The sequence below is a fragment of the Plecotus auritus genome, assembly GCF_963455305.1.
Source record: "Plecotus auritus genome assembly, chromosome: 5".
Taxonomy (NCBI): Eukaryota; Metazoa; Chordata; class Mammalia; order Chiroptera; family Vespertilionidae; genus Plecotus; species Plecotus auritus.
In genome coordinates, this window is record NC_137776.1 from 115,448,945 (window position 1) to 115,472,126 (window position 23,182).

At 42.7% G+C, this 23,182-nt stretch overlaps 1 protein-coding gene across 10 annotated transcripts in view; it reads left to right on the forward strand.

The window, feature by feature from the left end:
- The window catches only part of LINGO2 (leucine rich repeat and Ig domain containing 2), a 1,294,764-nt gene that overhangs the window by 1,206,962 nt on the left and 64,620 nt on the right, over positions 1-23,182 (forward strand). The window contains exons 1-2 of one of the 10 annotated variants that reach the window (XM_080667987.1): positions 3,239-3,251; positions 5,843-5,932. The exons of 8 other annotated variants lie outside the window; for them this stretch is intronic. The gene's annotated coding sequence lies outside the window, so the exon portion shown is untranslated. Of the gene's footprint in view, positions 1-3,200; positions 3,252-5,842; positions 5,933-23,182 lie in introns of those variants that run through there. One more of the 10 variants, XM_080667982.1, reaches the window with a different exon arrangement.

A 23,182-nucleotide genomic window follows, 5' to 3' on the forward strand; every position in this document is an offset into this window, starting at 1 on the left:
GGGCCAAAGGAAGAGGAAACAAATGGGTCTCTGAAGAAGAGAAGACAACAATTGTTAGCCTACATATTGTGTTTAGCTCACAAGAGAAAATGACAGGTCCCTGGCTATCATCCCTGAGAACCTGTTCTCCATACCAGGAAGGGGTGCTTTCTCGCAGGATGTTCTATAGCCGAGCGATTCTATCATTGATTTCTAGGTTGACTTGCAAAGCCCCATTGTTGCAGTATCACATGAGACAATACTTGAGTTCTTCATGAATTTGCCAACATTCTAGGCTCCTGGAATACAAAGAAAAGCCAGACCGAGCATTCCCAACTACCTGCTTGGAATATGTACATTTTTTGGAAAATTGACAGAAAATATTCCCTAGAAAGAGTGATAAATGGAATGGGCTTCTGGGGAAACATTCTAAGTCGGAACAGGATCCCAAAGCAGAATTGCGGAGGAAAGAAACTGAACAATCAGCGTTCTTCTGCCCTTGGCAGCTGCCCTCTCCCTAGTCAACAAGAGGGAGGGAGCCGTGTTGTTACAGGATGGACACGGGGAGCAGAGCAGCAGCTGGTGAGCAGGCGGCTGCGTGCCCTGGCAGCCTGGCCCCAGGAAGCAGCACCACAGGTTTAAGGTAGAGCAAAGGGGGAGGGGGACAGCTGCACTTAGGAAGCGCCTCCTAGACTTCAGGGAGAGGAGACCTCTGAGCAAATGAAGCTTCGCTGAAGCATCACTTTTCAATTTTATTTATTGTTGACAATATTGCAAGTGTCCTGCATTCCCCCCACTTTGCCTCCAGCCAGCCAGCCCCTGCCCCATCGCAGGCCTTCCCTACACTATTGTCTGTGTCCATGGGTTATGCATATAAGTTCTTTGAAGCATTCCTTGAAGGCAGAACTACAGAAGTTTGTAAAAATAAATTGGCCCTTCTTACAGAAAGTGGCATTTGAAGTTGTGTTGACAAGAATAGAACTCACTAGGGTCCAGAGGAAAGTGATGAACTGGGGAAGGATGAAATTATGATCAAACAAACGAATGCCCTTCAAGGAGACTAGACACATGACTTGGGCCGAGTTCACACGAAGCTTTGCCTAACTGCACTCAGCCAAGTCTTCTGCTCTCTCCCATAAATTTAGCAGATGATTCTGATTAATTCTTAATATTTATCAGTATGTCACAGTGATGTGAGCTCATAACAGATACTGTTAATCCTAGGTGGGAAGGAAACTTCAACATTTGTCATGTAATTGTTGGGATTTTGCCAATCTGAAAGTAATGAAAGTAATCCATTCTTAAAATAAAAATAACAAAAATAAACTAAGAGGAAAAAAGGCCAGTTCATGATGAAATTACCTAATTGATATTTTGATGTATTTAATTTCCAGGAGCCTATTAAAATGATAACATGGCAACTTTTCCCCCTGCTCTGCCTCTCCCCACCACTAACTGAAGCTGGGTGCCCGGGCTCAGTGTGGCCGAGCAAGAGCCAGCACAGGTGGGCAGCAACCTTTGACGGCTCTTAATAAGAGTTCCTCCTCCTAGAAGGCCATCGTGCCTCCAACACACTCCCATTTCAGGGGGCATTGACTCTTGCCTCACTCCCAACTTTCCATCATCACGGAGATTCTTTCAACTACAAGAATTTAATAAACACAGATCTGAGGACATGTCAGGAGTTCAGTGAGCATTTTTAAAAAGAATTGGTGAACATACTGTGGCGTGTACTGTGCTGGCCCCAGCACATATGCGTAAAGGGAATGAAGACACATCTGTCTTCATATATACAACGGACATGACATGAGTAACCATGGGTTTTGCAGTATCAGCTGCTGCAGTAGGCTCTGACTGGGCCATGTCTCTTGGTTTTCTTTTCTTTTTTTAATATATTTTTATTGATTTCAGAGAGGAAGGGAGAGAGATATCAATGATGAGAATCATTGATCGGCTGCCTCCTGCACACCCCCTACTGGGGATCGAGCCCACAACCTGGGCATGTGCCCTTGATCGGAATTGAACCCAGGACCCTTCAGTCCATAGGTAGACTCCATTGGGCCAAGCCAGCTAGGGCTCTCTTGGTTTTCTAGCACACTGCTCGTGTCCGGGAGAGCCATAGGCATGTCATTTGGATAAATCATGAGAGAAAGGATGAGGCCATCAGGAGCTTCTCACCTGAAAATTTCCAGCTCACATCTCTTTCTCAGGCGAGGAAAGGCAATGCCTGGTGGGAAATGTCATTTAAAAACTGTACCCCTTTTGCTGCCCACCGTTCCTAACGGGTAGCACGGCCTCGACAATTCAGCTAAAGCAAAGCAGAAGCTTTCCATGTACAGTGTTCATGGTCGCAGCCTAGGAACCTGGGGAGGGCTTCTGGCAGGTCTGCCTGGGTCAAGGCATGTTCAGTAGCGGGTCATGGATTCTCATTCCAGGATTCCAGATCTGTCACCGCCTAGTGCAGGGACCTTGGCTGGGCTGCGTGAGCATCCAGAGTCCAAGTGCTTCCATCCGTAAAAGGGGCTAAGAAAACCCATGCTTCCTGCCTCAGTAACCGCCTTAGGACTGAACAGGATGCCGCAGGCCCTGAGAGAGGGAAGCTGTTCCTGTTACCGGACTCTGTAGTCATCACTACGTCCACAAAGAGCTGAGTGCCGGGAATGGGGAGGTGTGAGCAGTGGCTGTGCGAATCCTGTTCAATTGTCCACAAGGGCCGCATCTCCCTCCGCTGCCCGGCGGGGCCCTTCTGTGGTCAGCATTCCTGCAGCCCCGGAGGCTGGAGGGGGCTGGGCACAGAGAGAGGGCAGTGTGTGCACTTTATGGTCTAAACAGAGCAGCCAAGGCCTCCTCAAACGCAGCACCAGGAGGAAACAGCTTGCACCTGGCCCTGGGTTCTAGCCTTCCTTGCAAGGCATTGGAAGAGGCCCCTGTGGCACAGTGCGCGCACAGACACCACTTCCTGACAGCTCAGCAGGGCCATCTGTTTTCTGGGGCCAAAGCGGTCCTCTCACCCCCAGCTCTGCAGCTTTTCTCTCCTCTTTTCATCCCGGGGAGACTTTTTTTATTTTTTTCCTTCTTCCTTTTGAGTCAGCAGCCTGCCAGCAACAAAGGTACCCAGCTGCTCTCTGAGTCTAATCTCCAAACAGTTTTCAGTAGGTACGTAAGGCCTGCCTTCCACGGAGCCGGCTGCCACAACATCACGCCAGATTACAGGTATTTAAGGAGGATTCTGAAGAAGACGGATGACTGCCCAAAGGCTTAAGAATGGAACGGTCAGTGTCTCCCTGTCATGGTCTGTTCCCTTGCTAGGTGGGCGTGTGTCCTGGCTGTGTCGCTGCCCCACAGCGCTGCAGGGCGCTGGCAGGGTGCTCCCGGAGGTAGCCCAGATCATAGCTGCCACTGATAGAGCAGCTCACGATGATCTCCCCTCTCCCGCCCCAACAACTCGGTGTGTGCACATCTCACCCCACTGCACTGATGAGGAAACTGAGTTTTTAAAAGGTTAAGTAACTGAGGTCACAGCAAGTAGAGGGCAGACCTCAGGTTCCAAGGAAAGCAATCTGACTGTGACAATCCTTCCACTTCTGAGGTGAATAGAAGCACAGGCAGATGGCACAGCTTATGCAGGAGGAGTTACTTGGGAAAGATCTCTCTCTCTCTCTTTCTCTCCTCCCCACTGCCCCACACTCAGTGCAGTGTGGCCTGGGGAGGTCACCAGCTTGTCAAACATGTACACATACATACAGGATTCAGAATTGCTGCTAATCAGGAGAGGAGGGTGGGCTGGTGTTTACCTTTGTACTAACTAAGAAGGTAATGTTTGCTGGGCAAATTAACAGGGTAAACACATTGCAATGGGATGTTTAAGCTACTTAAGAGAATAAATTGCTTTCAAGCATCCATTCATATGCAAATGATTGATACACTAATTGTAAGTCATTCTTAATATTTTATTAAAGCCTGCCCCCTTCCCCCCCCCCCCCCCCGAGGGCCTCTATGAGGTACAACTTTATTAGAGTCACTATTCCTGAATATATAGAACAACATCCCTATCTTAGGAGAACTGTTTTCTGTTGGTTCACATAGGCCTCTGGCCCACCCACTCCCAACACAGATTACACATTTCACCAAGAAGCATGCATTGAGTGGGTCCTACATGGCAGACACTGCCTTAGGCACACACAACTTCAATTCTGTTCTTTCTTCTTGGGAGGTCACGTGTTTCCCATTCAGGGATATTTAAGGCTGGAGTGGGGAGCAAGGATTAAAGAATTTTGGGGTGGTATCTAATGTCTCCTGAATAACATGACTCGGGATTCGTCTGTGCTGTGTAGACGAAATAGGTTTGTTATTTGGTCTACAGAAATGTTAGTATTACCACACATTAAGAAATTGAATTTTCATTTCCATGCTTCATAGTACAATTCAATTTGAAGTAGAAAGTAGCTTTTAAAGGAGAAAGAGGGGCCTGGTTTTGAAGGACAGAAGTGCCTCTTCTGGCCAACATCTCTGGAGCCTCAGGGGCCCTGTGACAGAGTTTCCCCGTCATCTGAATCTGCAGCCTTTTAAGCTCCACACTCAGTGTTATGGCAGCCATTCCGAACTGAACTGAAGTGTTTCTCAGTGGATGAGGCGCAGTTGCGGGATTGTTGTACAGAACACTCACGTCTTCTAGCTTCAGATGTTCAGCCAAAGAGTCTGGGCATCAAGCTTGAGTCTTGTCTTCTTCCCTCGCTGCATATGAAGTCTCCCTCCACAGCCATCCGGAGTCTGACCACTTCTCACCTTCACCACCACATGCTGGTGCGAGCCACACCATCTTTCATCTGTGTTTTTTCAATAGTCTTCTGAAAGTGCTAGGTTTCAGTCCTTGCTTCCTCAGAATCTCTTGGGATCCTTTAAAACTACAAGACATGGCAAACCCTGTGATGGTTTTGCATATAACGCCGGTCAAATAGCTGCCAGAGACCTGCATGACTGGGCTCATCTCGCTGGCCTGCCCCTCTCTGCTCCCCTCTTGCCCTAGCTGCCCCTTGCTGTTTTGCAAACACACCAAGCTTGCCCCATCCTACGCTTTTGTATCTGCTGTTCCTTCTGTCAGCAATGCTCTTCCTCCAGGAATCATCAGCTGCTGTCTGGGAGCTCCATAAGGCTTTCTCTCAACTCCCTTCAGGTCTCTGCTCAAGGCCATTGTCATTTCACAGTGAGGCCGTCCTTAGCCTTTGCTGAAAATTACTGGCCCCCACCGCACTCCCCTTCCTTCCTGCTTTATTTTTCCCATGGTATTTATCACTAATAGACAAATGTGGTGCCTAATTATTTTGATGTCCCCCAACTCATCAGAATGTAAACTCTACGAGGGCAGGGGTGTTCCTCTCCATTGTTCACTGCAGTGTTCCAACCCCTAGCAGACTGCCTAGCTGACAGCCTTGGGCAAACTACGGCCCGCGGGCCGGATCCGGCTGTTCTATCCAGTTCTCTTGCTCTCCCCGCCGCTCCTTTACTTTGAATTTATATTAGTTCACACAAACACTCCATCCATGCTTTTGTTCCAGCCCTCCGGTCCAGTTTAAGAACCCATTGTGGCCCTCCAGTCAAAGAGTTTGCCCACCCCTGGCCTAGCACCTAGTAGGCACTTATTAAAATCCTGTGTAATTAATCTGTGAACTGAGCATCATCACTACTGACCCCTGTGTGCCTATCAGACTCTGGTGGTGTGGAGGACGCATTTGTAGTTTGCAAACAAAGCCGTACTAGGGCCCATTGCTTTGATTTGTTTCCACGTTTTTAAAACCAGGATATGAGTTTATAATGTTTCAGGATAGTAATTTCATGACTTTAAATCCATGTCCTTCTTTTGCAGATTTTCTGTTTCCTTCATCCCTGTCACTGTTTCGCTCTTACCAGCTTCGCCTTCTCAAACTACATCCTTGCCTGTTGTTTATAACATATGGTAGGTTTAGAACACATTACAATTTTGCCTCAAATAATATTAATTAGTTCGGAGAAACTGTGTGCAGTCCCCGAGCCTGCAGAAGTGGCACATTACTGCAGGGTCACTATGACCTAGGGCCCTGCACAACCATCTGACCTCTGTGGTCAGACACTTACCAGTAATGCATGTGGGCTATGCAAGGCTTTTTCTCAGCATACCTTGTTTGTGATTGCAACGTAATTTGCTCAAAAATGAAGGAAGTGTCTCTGGCCCTTTTGTTTCATCTTGGGTACAATAGTAAACTATATTTCTCAGAAGTTTTGTAAGATGTTTTCTAAATTCCTTAAGTACCAGTGAGTCTGTTTGTTTGGGGTGTTATGCATATTAGTCGATATGTAAATATCAAATGTATTGCTTATTAAAATTCAACATGATTTGCCCTAGCCAGTTTGGCTTGGTGGATAGAGCATCGGCCCGGGGGCCGAAGGGTCCAGGTTCAGTTCCAGTCAAGGGCATGTGCCCTGGTTGCGGGCTTGATCCCCACTGTGGAGCATGCAGGAGGCAGCCGACCAATGATCAATGAGTCTCTCTCATCATTGATATTTCTATCTCCCTCTCCCTTCCTCTCTGAAATCAATAAAAAAATAGTTTTAAAAATTCAACATCATTTGATAAAAAGATATTGAGATAAAAGTAAATATGCACTTGGTTTTATACATTTTTAATCTTAGAAATGACCTCACCCAAAGAAGGTATTTTCTCATGTCCCAGTTTGTGTTGAATGAACATGAACTATTCATGCCCAAGTCCACCCCTACTTTTTCCTCCCCATCATTTTTGGCTTTCCCTGCAGCTTCAGTGACAGCTGCTTACGGCCTGAAGCATAAGGAGATTTTCCAGGTCAGAATACCTTGTCCCTAGAGATTAGGGTTACTTCTGCTTCTGCTCTCTGGAGGCCTTGCATCATCCTCTCTGGTTTGTGAGATTCCAGGTTCATTCTTTTGTGCTCATCACTGAGATCTGTGCTCTACTGGAATAGGAACCTGCTGCTTCTGTAGAATTACTGTGCATTCACACTTCGCTGTCTGACCTACAACCTTGATCCACCAACAGGAAAGGCTCTGAAACTCACGTAATTGCACATTAATAATTAAATGAATACAATTTGTTGAACATTGTCTACTTGCCAGGAATTTTTCTAAGAGCCTCCCACATACTGTTGTCTATACTCTTCACCCCATGAAATGTTTCCTTAATGTCTGAAATAGCTAATAAGCCCCATTAGCCACTGATGACATTGATGTGGAATCCACACAACATTCATATGTGGGTATGTGTATGTGAGAAAAGGTTTCTTTGGACAACAGAAAAAAATAATAATTTACCATTCAGAGAAGTTTTACAGACTTCTCAATATATGATTTTTAAACTTATCTCTTATTATTGCCTATCTCAGGCCGCTTTTTCTTTCTCCTGACATCGGCACCTGGTTTTTCACTGCTCTTGTAAGTGTGGCTCCGCTCACAGATGCTCCTGCTGCTGCACTGAGTGCTGAGTGTTCCCACCCGCCTCTCAGTTTCGAAGTGACATAGAGGTCACTCCGCACCTTGAAATGTCTTCCTCCTTTCTGTCTCCTGAGTAGTAGGAGGAGTACCCTCCGGTTCTTTAATTTACACCTTAGCGATTCTCAGTGCGTTGGTCACAGGTCAACGGCAGTAAAACAGTTGGGATGCTTGTTAAAATTCATATTCCTGGATCCCATCCTCAAGAAATGATGACTCGGTGGGTCTGACCTGGCATTTTTATAATAGTCTCTAGTAATAGAAATATGCAATACAATTTGAAAATCACTGTTCTAGATAAAGTATTGTCTTATCATTTCACTTTTAGAGGGGCTTATTTGGGGGACATTTTTAATCATCAAAACAAAATATGAAACAGATTGGTTCATAGGGAGAAAGACACAATGGCTGGAGTTTCTCTACATAGAAGGTCTTTTATATACCCACTCTCATCTAGCCAGCCAGTCCTATTTCTGAAAGCATCTAATAAGTGCTTGTCTGTGCAGTGTTTGATGGTTGCCTTGGGGCCTGCTGCACCAAGATTAAATTGGTCTCATAGGCCCAGAAGAGATAAATTTTGGATTCTTAACAAATGTGTGTATATGTGTGTGTGTGTGCATGCTTTATATATAAATGTACATGTATAAGCATTACTTTCAATGATCATATTATGTGTATCAATATAGTATTCTGTGGGTATTAAGTATATACACTTGTATATGAACAAATATATATAATATATATAGAAACCCAAATCCTACTTTGACCTCTATGATTTAAATGTCCACAAATAGCCTATCAATTCATCATGATGTAACTCTGTTGCAATGGCAGCTGAGAGATAGAGAAGATGAGAATGGCTGAAGTATAGATTTTATAATGCTGCGTTGCACCTGCCTCCTTGTTGAAAGGCTGTGTTAATAACCTATCCACCTTAGCCTTCAAATGTAAGTTCTTTGCTATGTTTTCCAAAAAGCCTGAACTTGGTCTCAGAATCTTCTTAACACATTGGTCAAGGGGGTCAATACCAAAAGATCAAACATAGCATGGGTGATAAAAACAGTTTGGAGGAAAAAAAAAGACATACTATTTTCTTTTTCTCTGAACTCTTGGTGCTTATCATAGTTTTTAACACCTAGATACTCAATAAATAACAAATAAGTGAATGATTTTTTTTTAATTTTTATTGTTGAAAGTATTACAGATGTCCCCCTTTTTCTTCATTGACCCCCTCCTCCCCACTCCCATTCCCTCCCCAGGCCTTCACCCCATTATTGTCTGTGTCCATGGGTTGTGCATCTATATACATAAGTTCTTTGGTTGCTCTCTTCCCCACCCCCAAGCTTCTCTCTGAGAATCCTCAGTGAATGTGCTGTATTTTTTTAAAAAAACAAACATTTTATTTGTGAATAAATTTATGACTTTTAAGTTTGATTTATCTTTAGATCAATGTTACCCACACTTCTTATATAGCTCTTGGAGCCTAAAACATAAATGGTATTCCATCTTGGACATATTGAGGCACTACTTATCCTATATAATAAAAGCCTAATATGCTAAATGTCCAGTCATCTGTTCAACCAATCAAAGCCTAATATGTTAATGATATACTAAGGTTGCTCAACCACTCGCTATGACATGCACTGACCACCACTAGGAAGGAAGTCAACCAATCAACCAGTTGCTATGATGTGCACTGACCACCAGGGGGCAGATGCTCTCACTGGTAGATTAGCTTGCTGCTGGGGTCCAGCCGATCGGGACTGCGCAAGATGGGCTGGACACACCCTGGAGTCCTCCCGCAGTTCCTCCCCAGCTGGCCAACCTCCCTCATCCCTACTTGTCCCTGATTGTGCACCGGTGGGGTCCCTCGGCCTGGCCTGCACCCTCTTGCAATCTGGGACCTCTTGGGGGATGTCTTTTGGCCCGATCCCGCAGGCCAGGCCAAGGGAAACCACCAGTGCATGAATTTGTGTACTGGGCCTCTAGTAGTACTATAGCCTTCATCTCAGAGTACTACTACCAATTCCTATGTACTGAACAAATAGAAAATTGCCCAAGGTCAGAAAATTGCCTTCATCTACTAAAGAGGCACACTGTGTTTGTTACTGTGATAAGTGCTTTACATACACTCTTCACATTTAATCCTGGCAGAAACTTTGTGAAAATAGAGTTTATTTTCCCATTTTAAAGATGAGGAATAGAACACAGACTGTTTGAGTAAGTCTCCTATGGTCACACAGCCTAGAAAGTGTCTGACTCTGTTTAGAGTACTAGACTGCCTCTCACCTTCAGTGCTATATTACAACCGTGCTTGATTGCCAGTATCTATCTTAGCTCCCTACGCATAATTGGTAATCAACAAATTTGGCACAGACAGATTATTGGTACTCTAGGTAATTTTTTGCATCACTGGGTCTACTGGTACTCCACGATTATTACAGGATGATAGGTAAGATCATGAACTCCTACCACCAAATTCCTGGGTTTGAATATTTGAGCCATCACTTGTGAGACCTTGGGCACATTACTTCTCTGTGCCTCAATTTCCTTATATGTAAAATGGGCATCCTTGTTGTAAGGATTGAATAAATTGATGTGTGTAAAGTGATTTGAAGAAATCAGAAGTAATGCCAGTTAAGTGCTTTCTATGATTATTATTATTGTGCAGAAGGAAAAATCTAGTGTTCAGTGACTTCTCTGTACAGTAATGTTTTATGATGATGGTTAGCAAGACTGGTGTGGTGCTTGCCCCTATGCAGCTGACAGCCTGTCAGGGATGATGAACAATTAGGTGCAGTAAACACTTAATGAGGAGTCTCGTGTGGAATTGGGGGCAGGTTAGCGACACACCTAGCAGGAAGTCCAGGCTGTGAAAAGCCTTGCATGCTGATATCTCCAGCAAGATTTTAGATGATGGCAGGGCAGGTCAGAACTGTCTCTGAGTGACTTAATGGCAATAAAGTAAGTGAGGGATTTAAGGAACAGATAGTGGGGGCCAAGAAAATGAATAGGATGTGGTTATAGTAGTCCAAATGCAAGGTTATAATGTCCCCCATCTAGAAATAGAGCAAAAGGGAAGGAACATAGAGATATAGGGGATACCGCAAAGAATGAAGCACAAGGATTTATTAACTGACTAGAAAGAAAATATAAGAATTGCTTAAGAACCTCCAGCTGGTTAGATGAATCCAGATTGCAAATCTTCTAACTTGAGGTCCCAATGGAAAGATTATGCAATTGTGGAAGGGCTTCCCAATGTTGTGTGGTTTCAGCACCATCTGGGAACTCATTCAAAATGCAAATTTTGGGTCCCACCCCCATGAATCAGAACTTCTAGGGGACCAGCAGGCAATCTGTGCTTCACCAGGTGATCCTGATGCCCACACTCTTTCAGAACCTCTGCTCTAATTCACTCATTCATGGAGCAACTGTGAATAGAGGGTGTATCATGTCCTAGGAGGACACATTTGTGACCCGGAGTCCAGGTGCCCTCCAGGAGTTTACAGTCTAGAAAAAGAACATGAACATCAAAAATTTCAAGTAATCAAAAAATTTCCGAAGCACAAAAGTGCATGAGCACATTAAAAGGGCTTACGCTTGCCAAAATAAATAGAAAAGTTCCCTGAGGAAGTGGCATTTGGGATGCATTTTGCAGTAAGAACAAGAGTTGCTTGGTAAAAGCACACAGTTGTGGACATTTAAAGAAGGCCTTAGTAGCTGGGGAGCAGTAAGGATGGGCCGCAGGAGGCTTGCTGAGGATGGGGCATGAGCAGAGGCCAGGTCCTGCAGGCTCCTTGGCCGTCCTCCCATATGAAATGGAAACGCTGTGAAAGTGCTTTGAGGAAAGGAGCAGCTTGATGAGATTTGCATTTTTAAAAGACCACTTTGGCTCTACTTGTGTAGATGACACTTAATACCACTGTAATCTATGCAGGTATAAATTCACCCATCCTTAGCAGTGCTTCTGGTACCCACAGAAGTCTCCCGTTTGTCTGGCCCTCTGCCTTCTGGCTGGGAAGCCCAGTTCTGATGCCTCCCTTCAAAATCTGTGTGCTTTTCTGATCCTAAACTTCTCCTGGCTAGTTCAAAGGCAGTTATTAAGTTTGAGTTTTAAACTGGCCTCCAACCATGAAACCACCAGAGTTTCAATTTAATTTCCCTTTCATGCCCATTCACACCTTGACTCCTTTTGAGAAAAAACAACTATTGATACTGATAATAAGCTCATTTTATGCTTTGGAAGGGAAAAAATGCTCAGCTGAATTCACCATTAAATACACTCCTCTCACGATGGAGTCTACATTTAAGTCAGGCTCCTATTAGCTGAGAAAAGAGTGTCTACTGAGGTATGAAATGTTTATTGTAGCTGGTTCCTGCAAGTGCTGCCAAAAGAGAGATAATCTTTTCAATGGCCAAAAGCTGCAATGCACAGGACATGAATTATGTATGCCTGTCTCTTTAAAACAAATCAGCATAAATTATCCCTTAGGGCAGACTGCAGGATTGAGGGCCCCAGACAGAATTATTTTTGCCTTGGTCTTCTCAGCTTCAGCAACATTGGTATGTGAAGGTGGTGATGGAATGAGATTCTAAGTAACAACCTTCAATGTGTGTGAGGGGAAAGATAGAATTGAGCAGTGACCTGCATTTCTGAGCATCATCTGTCAAGGTACCCGTGATCAACATGTGACTATTATTTTCATCAGCCCAAAGCATGAAAGTAAATTGGGTGAAAAAAGTCTTCACGTTATATAAAATGATTACTGCCTTGGAGCAATAATATACAATGATCTTGCCCTAGTGCTACGCAGCAGAACAAATGAGGGCCGCCTGCTGCTGATAATGCTGGAATCATTACCAGCTTCTACAGCCACAAACCCCTTCCCTGAGTAAGGCCCAGATGTGATTATCAGGGCCAGGAAAATGCTGCTGCCATCGCCCCTCTTAGAGGCACCCTTTGGCTTCATATTGGGGAAGTTGGCTGCTTTGCACAAGCCTCCTCTCCTGAACTCAAGTTCACATTTTCCAGTTGGCTCCCCAGAACAGTGAGGGTGCCCATTAAAGGGCTGTGATTGTGGAATAATCATTGCTTTCAAATGCTGGTTGTCAACCAGGCTCTAGGCAGGCAAGAGGCAGCAGGAGACACAATAAAGGTTGAAGGACTTGAGAGTGGAGACTCTGACCTTCTCAGAGAGTGAGGCTGGAAATTAGTGAAGCATCTGAAAGGACTCTTTGCTGGTGGTCCTGCTCCATCAAGCCCCCAGCAGGGTGGGGGAATTCTAAGGATAGGTCCTAACTTGGCTGGGAAGAGCCTCTGGGTAGTGAGCCCCATAGGATGGCTGTAATGGACTAGTTCAGGCTTGCCTCTCCCTGCAAAGCAGGATCAGCTTTCAGCCCACAGGGCACCTTCGCACCAATTAAATGCCATCCCTTCTTGACTGCTAAGCTGGGTGCCCTTGTGTACAGCTCCACAGATATTTACATTACGATTCATTAACAGTAGCAAAATTACAGTTATGAAGTAGCAACAAAAATAATTTTATGGTTTGGGGTCACCACAACATGACGAACTGTATTAAAGGGTCGCGGCACTAGAAAGGTTGAGAACCACTGTTCTAGAGCCATACACTCAAACTTGTAGGAAAACTGAAGTGGTAATTCTAATGATTTGCTGGAGACTGAGAATGGACTAGCTAAGAGTGAGAAACCTCCAGAAGCCTCACCAGATTCTCACAGTGAAGAGCCAAGAAAGGTCTCTGGGCTCGGGCAGGGTGGAAGAAGAGGAACCTTTGGGAATTGTGCCCAAAGTGCTCTCCATAACAAACGTCAGCTCTCCAGAAAAAAAAAAGACAGATGTAACCAGAGCCTTATCCCGGCAGTGGAAAAGACATTTCTCTAACTCTGGCACCCCTTGGTTTTCTTGTTTCACTTGGTGAGCAGGGAAGCTAAGAAAGAGATGTGAATGTCACGGCCAAGAAACACAGGCCCCCTAAAAGACTGAGATTTGTTCATGAGATTGCAGACCATTTCCCCTCCCCACACATTACCACCGCACTAACAGTGCCCCAGTGTAATTACAGTGGATAACCACTAAATGATCTGCAAGGTGTGGACTCTGTTTAAGGAGGAGGCAGAAGCAAGGAGACTAGAGGAATGTGAGGCCTCTGGTACCTGCAGGTACAGTAAACATTAAAGACAATTCAATCAGCACGGCCGGTGTGGCTCAGTGATTGAGTATGGACCTATGAATGAGGAGATCACAGTTCGATTCCAGGTCAGGGCACATGCCTGGGTTACAGGCTCAAACCCCAGTTAGGGGCATGCAAGAGGCAACTGATCAATGATGCCTTCTCATTGTTGATGCTTCTATCTCTCTCCCCCTTTCCCTTCCTCTCTGAAATCAATAAAAAATTCAACCAGATAAATTTTATCTAGTCAGATAAAAATTAAACTTACACGTAAAAGTATATACCTCAGTTCCTATTAACCATGTCGATCTTTCAATAAAAAATTATAAGCTATGCTAAAATTCAAGAAAAAACACAATCTCGAGAGACAAGCATCAAAGTTAGACTCAGGTATGATACAGATTTTGGAAATAAGGAATTTAAAATAATTATCTTAAAGGCTGTCATGGAAAATGTAAAAAACATGAGAAACCAGATAGGTCATGTAATCAGAAAAATGAAAACTCTGAGAAAGAGTCAAAATGCTATATAAATAAAACAAAAATGATGAATGCCTTTGATAGACTTATTGGTAGACTGGGTACGGCCTAAGAAAGAGTCAAAAATCTTGAATATAACTTCTGTAAAGCTTTCAATGTTTTTGTATTCTTAGAGAAAAATAGCTTATGGGATAAAATTTACAAAGCATAGACAAGCAAAAATAATAAAGAATCTGTCATAACTTCACCAATTCAAGGTAAACCCAGTTAAAATGTTATACATCTGACCACTTTTTCATTTGGTATTTCTTTTGTACTCATAGATTAAAGATGTCTGATTGTATTATCTACCACTTATAATATTCTTTGTCATTGCCTTACATTAGTTTAATTGGTAGAGTTTTGTGTTTTCCCAAATAGTAATATGAAGGGCATGATCAAGATTCTGTTTTCCCTTCATTTCCTTCCATAGTTGTTTATCCACAGGTCCCTAATCATAGTGAGCTTGGAGGGTATATTTGCTAATCCATTGCCAAATAGTGAGAAAAAATTAGTCTAGATCCCATAAATGGGAAACTGGTATTTCTCAATACGTGACCTTCAGCCTTTGATTGGAAATGCCATGTCTGTCAAGTATATATGTTCTCCTTCCTAGTCCCAAATCCCACATCTAAAAGTTAAACCCTTTTCTCAGAGCATTAGAGCGGCCTAGAGGATAGGAGGGTTTGCAACTCATGTAAATGCTTGGCAGTGGTGGGAACTTCATCAGAAACCTTGGGGGTAATGCCAGGCCTCTGCCCAGAGTGCCACCTAAGACCCTGCCATTGCACACACTGCCAGGATTTAATGTAATTTTATTTCTCATTTGGAACCTAAAGTAAATGCCCTGAAATTATCACTCACAGATATTAGCCAGAATGCAGAAGAAAAGGAAATTGGAATCAGTAAAATGTGGGTCATTGGCCACAAAATTAAAATCAAATGCTACTTCCCCAAGGAAGCCGTCTTTGAACTTCAGAAAAGATACATCCCCCTAACATTTCCCTGATGTGGCTTTTTTTGGTGGTCCCTTTTACATTTCCTTCAAAGTGCTTAGCACAGTTTCTAATTAAGTATTTGTGTGGTTATTTGACTCCTTTTTTTGTGAATCCAGACTCCAATCGCTCACACTGAATCCTAAACATTCAGCACAGTTTGTGGTGTGTAGTTGTATCCAAAATGCATTTATTAAGTGAATAAATCAATAAATAAGATCTCTTTTCTCATCTGAGAATTAGTCTAAGGCCGTGGTTGGCAAACTGCGGCTCGCGAGCCACATGTGGCTCTTTGGCCCCTTGAGTGTGGCTCTTACACAAAATAGCATGGCCTGGGCGAGTCTATTTTGAAGAAGTGGCATTAGAAGAAGTTTAAGTTTAAAAAATTTGGCTCTCAAAAGAAATTTCAATCGTACTGTTGATATTTGGCTCTGTTGACTAATGAGTTTGCCGACCACTGGTCTAAGGCAAGCTGGGATCAAGTAATTGTAGTAGCATTATTCACAATGATCAGGACTTAAAGATATAAGGTTATAACAAACTGTTACCTTTTTTATATTCTTTATTTTCTACCCCAGCATAAAACCATTAACTAGCATGTCAGTTGGAAGCTGCTTACCATTGCTCACACCCCCAGAAATTGCTGCTAGTAGGATGGTGAGGAGTGCCATTAAATCGATCTAATTCAAAGCACTTGAGTGCAGTTAGATAATGTTCTGATGTTCTTCTGTGCTCTGGTCTAGGTGTATGAAGGGGCCTAATGGATCAGTGGCAGGAATTATCAACACACTAAATAGCACTTGTACCAAGAGACTATTATGCAAATGTAATTAAAAACCATTAGTCACTGGAATTTTTGTCACTTTTCCCCTTTGGTGAGTGTTCTTTATTTTCTTCTAGCTCAGTAGGCTAATTCTAAAGAATGATTTCATTTTCCAAATGCTCAAGAACAACAACTGTGTTCATGTAGGCCTCAGAATAATTGAATAAAGCCTTTAGATTAACTTGCTATAATTTCTGGGTGGTAACCACATCCTACACAGAGGTGTTAAGAGGGATGTGCTAGAAATTATTATTGACACAATACCAAAGCATGAAGACTTTCACTACAGAAATACTAAAGCATGTACTTCTTTAACAATGCAACCAGTTTTCATTCTTTCCAGGGATGAAAGAAAGAATTGAAAATAAAATAAGGGCAATGAATGTCTCATTTTTTAGCTAGAAGTATCCTTATGTCTAACAATCAGAAGACTAGTTAAATCCCTATCATCAACGAATTTGCAGTGCTAAGAGGATAAAGGTAATAAATGATCTTGAATGTATTGATTTCCAACTCCAAGTAAAAAAAATCCATGTGCCAAAAGGAAGAATCATAAATCGCTTCTCTGTGGGAAGCCTCTACTTCCTATTAGCAAGCTAGAACCCCACTGTACATCAAGGTACAGCTTTCAAAGTGGAAAGCCCATGTACACATTAAGAAACTGTCAGCCTCTGCTCACTCTCTACCCATCTTTTCCACATTCCTTTTCCCAGGTGTATTTGATAGTTGTTAAAATTACTGATAATAGGGTCAAGCCAAATAGTTGCAGGATGTTTGGATGGTTTATTGATTGATTGATTGATTGATTGATTGATAAATTGATTCCTGAATGACTAGGCAAGAGGAAGAAGTGACCACAGGAGTTAATAGCAGAGCTTTCCCGGAGGACAGCAGATGAGCAGCTTAGCTTCACCTTGGCGCTACTGCTTCACACCACTCCTATGGTAAATTCCAGCCATTGGAAATGTGGGGAGTCCTTCTGTTGACTCAGGCTTGGCACAGGAGGAAAGAGAATTAAAAAACAAACAAACAAAACAGAAGAGGATCAGATTTGGGGAAAACTGTATGTCAAATGTTTTGTCACCACCCCGAAACATTTTATTGTGCCTATAGATCCAGTGCCCAGAAGAGACCCCCAAGAGTATCCTATGCTAAAATATAATTGCAACATTTTATAATATTAAAAATCCTAAAGCAGTAGTTCTCAGTGTGCTAATACTAGACTAGAAACATCAACATTATCTGAGAACTTGTTAGAAAAGCAAATTCTCCAGCAGGCCCCTCTACATACCTACCTAATCAGAGTCAGGGTGCAGGCCAGGAATCTGTGTTTTAACAAGCCCTGCAGGTGATTCTAATGCTTTGTGAGGGCTGAGAATCGCAGAAAAGGCAACCAAAACTTAAGAGAAGATGGTGCTTTTTTAAACAAATTTAGGTTGACAGTTTTTCCATGCAATTAAGTTAAACTAGTATTTTCCATCAGTTTGCCACGCATCAAAATAATCTTTGAGTTTCTCCCTACTTTGTAGCTTTTCACAGAAAGCCTGTTCATCTTTGCAGTGGGTAGAGTAGGTTCACGAGAGTGGGCAGGGCAGGGCAGGGTCACTGAGAGTGGGCAGGGCAGGGTCACTGAGAGTGGGCAGGGCAGGGTCACAGAGTGGGGAGGGCAGGGTCGCTGAGAGTGGGGAGGGCAGGGTCCCTGAGAGTGGGCAGGGCAGGGTCACTGAGAGTGGGCAGGGCAGGGTCCCTGAGAGTGGGCAGGGCAGGGTCCCTGAGAGTGGGGAGGGCAGGGTCACTGAGAGTGGGGAGGGCAGGGTCACTGAGAGTGGGGAGGGCAGGGTCCCTGAGAGTGGGCAGGGCAGGGTCCCTGAGAGTGGGGAGGGCAGGGTCCCTGAGAGTGGGCAGGGCAGGGTCACTGAGAGTGGGGAGGGCAGGGTCACAGAGTGGGGAGGGCAGGGTCCCTGAGAGTGGGGAGGGCAGGGTCACTGAGTGGAGAGGGCAGGGTCACTGAGAGTGGGCAGGGCAGGGTCCCTGACAGGTGTTACAATCTGGGAGCAGTGTTGGTTAGATCAGATAAAAAAAAGTCCCTGATTTCGACAAAAAAATGGTCATTCAGTAGGCATGCATTGGGCATGTGAACTGCCCAGGCGCTGTGGACGATGTTGTATGAATGTTTGCATAAGCAGAGTAGGAGCCTACCTGCTAAAGCTTTTAGACACTAGGCTGTTTTTGAGTGGCTCCAGGATATAATTTATGTTATTCATTCACTCGTTTATCCATACAATGGAAAGCAAACCAAACCAGGAGCCTGAAAACCTGGCCTATAGTCTTGATTTTCTGTTTATTTTAACCAAATCATGTAAGTGTTTTCATCAGTAGAATAGACATTGACCCATCCATTCATCAAAGGGTTGTTATGGAAATAAAAGGTGATAATACTTAGGAAACCATACATTGCTCCGTAACTCTCAGGTGTGGCTGTTTCAGTTGTACAGACTCTTATAAGGTATGAGTTAATTCGTTGGAAGTTAGGTGTAAAACTGATAGAAGTTATTTCCTTTCTATTTTTTCCAAGTTTTTGTTCTACGAATAAGGGCATCTACAATGTGACTGAGAGAGGATCCACCAAGGGCATTTCAACTCTCAATAGAGCCATTTCAGAGCTCCTGAAATAAAGATAAATGGAGAGAAAAAAAAAACACAACTTAAAAGGACATTTTCAGTCAGGTCTACTGCTCATTTTAGGAGGACTGATCGGAAGACTCTGTTAGGTACTGGACAGTTTCTTTGCCTTATCTTGCATGGTTCTTTTTGCTTTTCCTGCCTACCTCTTATACCAATGCAATTATTTTCAATTCTATAAAGAATTTTATTGTGCATATCACCATTTCGTGGGGTTTAGGCCTCACCATGACACACACTATGAGGTCCTAAACATCTTTCTTAAGGAGAGGGGCTAGATGGCCTGTTTCTGAGCTCTTTCTATCTAAGCTTCTTTCTATCTATGAGCCTATTATTCTATGCTTTATAAGTGATTTTGTTTGAAAAAGGAATTATTGGCCTTAGAAAACAATTTAAACACAAACTAGCTGGCTAGTGAAATAGTTTGTATATTATAAGTCACAAGAGGGCAGGTGTCTTATCTGTTTGTTCACTTCAGCATCCACAGCACTTGGTCCAGTCCTAACACAATAATTGTTGTGTGGATAAGTGAGTGAATGAATAAAATAAATGAGACTAGCTCAGTAGTGGATTAGCTGCTGCCTAAATTTGTTCATAAATATTTGTTGGGCAGTGCTGTTCTGTTTTAGTGGAAGGCATTGCTGAGACAAGGAGCCATATGTTGATTGTGATAAATCAGTTTAGTGTTCCTTGATCTGCTAGTTAGCTCCTGAAGTGGCTGATTCCTTGAAATTTTCATTTCAGACATGATGCCTTAAAGAACAGTAGGCAATGTTCCCTAACAAAGTTTTATCTTTCCTTGAGAAATCATTGTGGAACTACTGGAGCAAAACATATTGTGGTTAGAAGGGTTTGTTGGAATTAATATCAAGTTAATTAATCAGCAAGTTCATCATTTAAATTGCATTCCATGGACAACTTGGATTTCCTAATTAAAAAGAAAATCTTTCTGCAGCCTTGGAGTTGAGATTATGTTCTATTTTTTTTTATAGTTCTATTCTACTGCAAGCCATTTTATACAGTTCCATAAATTTTCCATCTCGCTCTCAATGGCAGAATATAAGCAGTATAAATTATTTCAATCTCAAATCATTTGTGAAAGCAATCTCTTGGCGATTTCTCCCTGTCGTAGCCCCTCTCTATTTTGATCTCTGGTAAGGATTTTTTAAAATCATAGGTAAGGATTTCTCCCTTTAATCCTCAGAAGGTCCATGTTTTTTGTGGCTTTTTCCCCCCATTTAAAATGGATTTTGTGATTGTATTTCACTTTTGCATTCAGAGTTCCTTGTTTTGATTGATAAACGTTTGCAAGAAATATAATCTCTCCTTAGGCTTTTCTTTTTTCCTCCAAGAAGGAGCTTTGCATGGGTAGCAAAGCTCTCCTGATAACACTCGAAATAAATCTCAAAGTCTTTGCCCTGTCAGAGGCCTAGACCTTATCATTCTCCTTTTAAGCCCAGTGATAATTGCTTATCAGTACATCCAGGCATATTCCTATGATTCTGATGACACCAGGGCTTACATCTCCAGGAAGATAGCAGGAAGTGCAGCTCACTCAATCCTTTCTTAATAGCTTTAATAGAAACCGGACAAAGAGGAAACTCTGGACCCGTTGACTATCTCAAAACGAAAAGGCCATCTCTGCAGTATGGATGCTTTTTCATGAAGCTTTTTCCCTCTGCTCTGGCTGCCCTGGAGAGGTGAGGATTTGCAAAAATCCATTTCTGTCAAAGCTACAATCAAAATAAAAGATTTTTTATTAAAAATCAATCCAAACTCTCTACCATGCTATTTTTTTCATCAGCTGGAAGGAATCTCAGACAGAAATCACCCAAACACACATGCACTCAAAATACATGGGCCTACAGCCCGACAGGACATTTGGGAGCAGCCACAATCTTTGAATACAACTTTGGGGAGAGAAAGATTGAACATTCTACATACAAAGAACATGGATTTGGGAGATACTAAATGTTCTGGGATGTTCAGAGAATTAGTTATAAACTATGGTGAAGAAAGGAGATAGGAAACAGAACTAGCAAGAGAAAGAGAGTGGGGGGAAACATGGGGACCTGAGGAACATTTTGGAGTCCTAACTCATTTGGTCTGACATCACCTCTGAGTACTGGGGCAGCACAGATATGATTATTCCCTGAAGATCAGGATAAGAAACATGGAAAACAGATCACCTGAGGTCAAAGTGGCTACATGTGTTCTGAACTCCTAAAGTGCCCATGAACATTGTAGACTAGTGGAAAGTGTCTGACATGACTACTTGACTGAGAACCACTGAATTTGTATGACCTCAGCTGGTCACACCCTCTGGGAAGTAAAAGGTTTCCCCACGTGAGTCATGTGCTTTGGGGAAAACTGGTTACATTTTTCTTTTTTCCAGGGGAGGAAAATATCAGTTACCTACAACTTTCAGAACCACTGCATCATGGAAATTTCCTCTTCTTGCAAAACAAAGGCAACCAAACTGCATATGTCTTTAACAAAAGCCTCCCATATCCATGACCATTCAGTATTATTAGGCTTCTTGATGGTTTTAGAAATTAATTATCCTATATAATAAAAGTGTAGTATGCAAATTGTCCCCTCAACCGAGAGTTGTCCCAGAGTTTGACCAGGGAGCCAGGCCGGCTGGGGGAAGGGAGGGAGGCCCCAGCTGGCAGCCGGCAGCTGCTAAGGACCCTACTAGTGCACAAATTTTGTGCACTGGGCCTCTAGTGTCAGATAAAAGCTCAGGCCTGTATCTGGAAGGAACTCCTGTTGTGGACATATCTGCTACAAAGACAGGTCCCTGCTGTATTAAATGTAATTCCTTAGGGATTGCCCCCAATATATCTACCCCACCCGTGCCCGCATTTCAAGCCATCACCCCATATGGTGTCCTTTTTTCATCTTGTTAAGTCAGTTTCTCTTACCTGTCTTCAAAACTCAGCTCAACTTCTGCTTTCTCTTGGATGCCCATAATTTGTTCAGCTACCTTTTTTGAATATGCACTATGGGCCAGAGACTGCCGAACCCTGGGGATAAAATAATTCAGAAACAGGCTCAGCCCCTACTCTCATGGCCATTCCAGACTCAGAAGGAGATGCACATTCATCTCATAACCACACAGATATATAGTTACAGGCTGAGATAGGTGTTAGCAGGGGGCAGTCCTCTGAGAGAATATAGCAAGGGCATCTGATCCAATTTGGAATTCTTTTCTGACCTGGGTGTTATAAAATGTATGCTCTTCATGCTATAAATTAATGTGCACAAATTCAAACTGAATTTAAACAGAGTGACAGAATATAAAAGATCACGTGGTCGAAATCCTCTTGGGGTCACAAGTTAGTTAGTTGATTTAATCCATGACTGAAATGACAAAATTACTCAATGTAATAGCTTTTCAGACTCTAGTGTGTATATTTCACCAGCACAGTTGAATGGTAAGTGCCCTAAATGACTCATCTGATAAGTATCAGAACTTGGGTTGCAAACTGGCTTAGATTTATCAGGAAATCATGTCTCCTGGTAACTGATTATTTTAAAGCTAAGTCAGTCTAGTTCAATGAACTTTTATTGAACATATACTATTTGGACAACATTGTGCTGCAAGTTCTGAGGGAAATAAAAATGAATCAGACAAAAATTCCTACCTTTTAACAACTAAAAGACTGTTCTCTATTAACAAATATGTTAAGTTTAAACAATATACTTTAACAAATTAATTAAATATAGTTTATAAATAAACAATATATTTTAACTTAACAAATTTAATTAACAAATATGTTAAATTTAAACAATATACTGCCTGATAATTTAAAGTGTACAAAAACCACAAGGATCAAGAACTTGTCATAGGAAGTGATTAATTACTACTGCTGAGGATTAGGTGCATATTTTTTAAGGATAATACACTGTATGAAAAAGGTAGGTTAATAAAGAGCTAATGACTGCAGTGTCCCAAGACAGATATACAAGTTGTACTGAAGGCTAATTCAGTTATTTCATTGTCCCTATAAGGAAAGCATGTTAGTGTTTGGTTAAACTTTAACCATTAAAGTATTAATTCAGTCAGTCCAAATTCACCGTTTTCAGGTGGATACTTTTTAAAAAATACTTTGAAACCAGCAGTATTAGCATTTCCTTGGTGTTTGCATACAGTGAGGTTCAAAAGAGAGAGACACTTGGTCCCAACCAAGGTGACTAGTTTTCATACCTCTCTCCATGGACATTGGCTTTGTTCTCCCTGAGAAAGAGACCAGGTAGCAACATGGACACATATTTACAGTATGTAGAGTGATTGGAATAGAAAGCAAAATTACATGACACATCATGATTTCAACTATTTTTAAAACATATAAGAATATAGCCCTGGCTGGGTGGCTCAGTTGGTTGGAGGTTCCGGTCAGGGCACATACCTAGGTTGCGGTTCGATCCCGGATAAGTGCACGTACAGGAGGCAACCAATAACCAACTGATGTTTCTCTCTCTTTGTCTTTT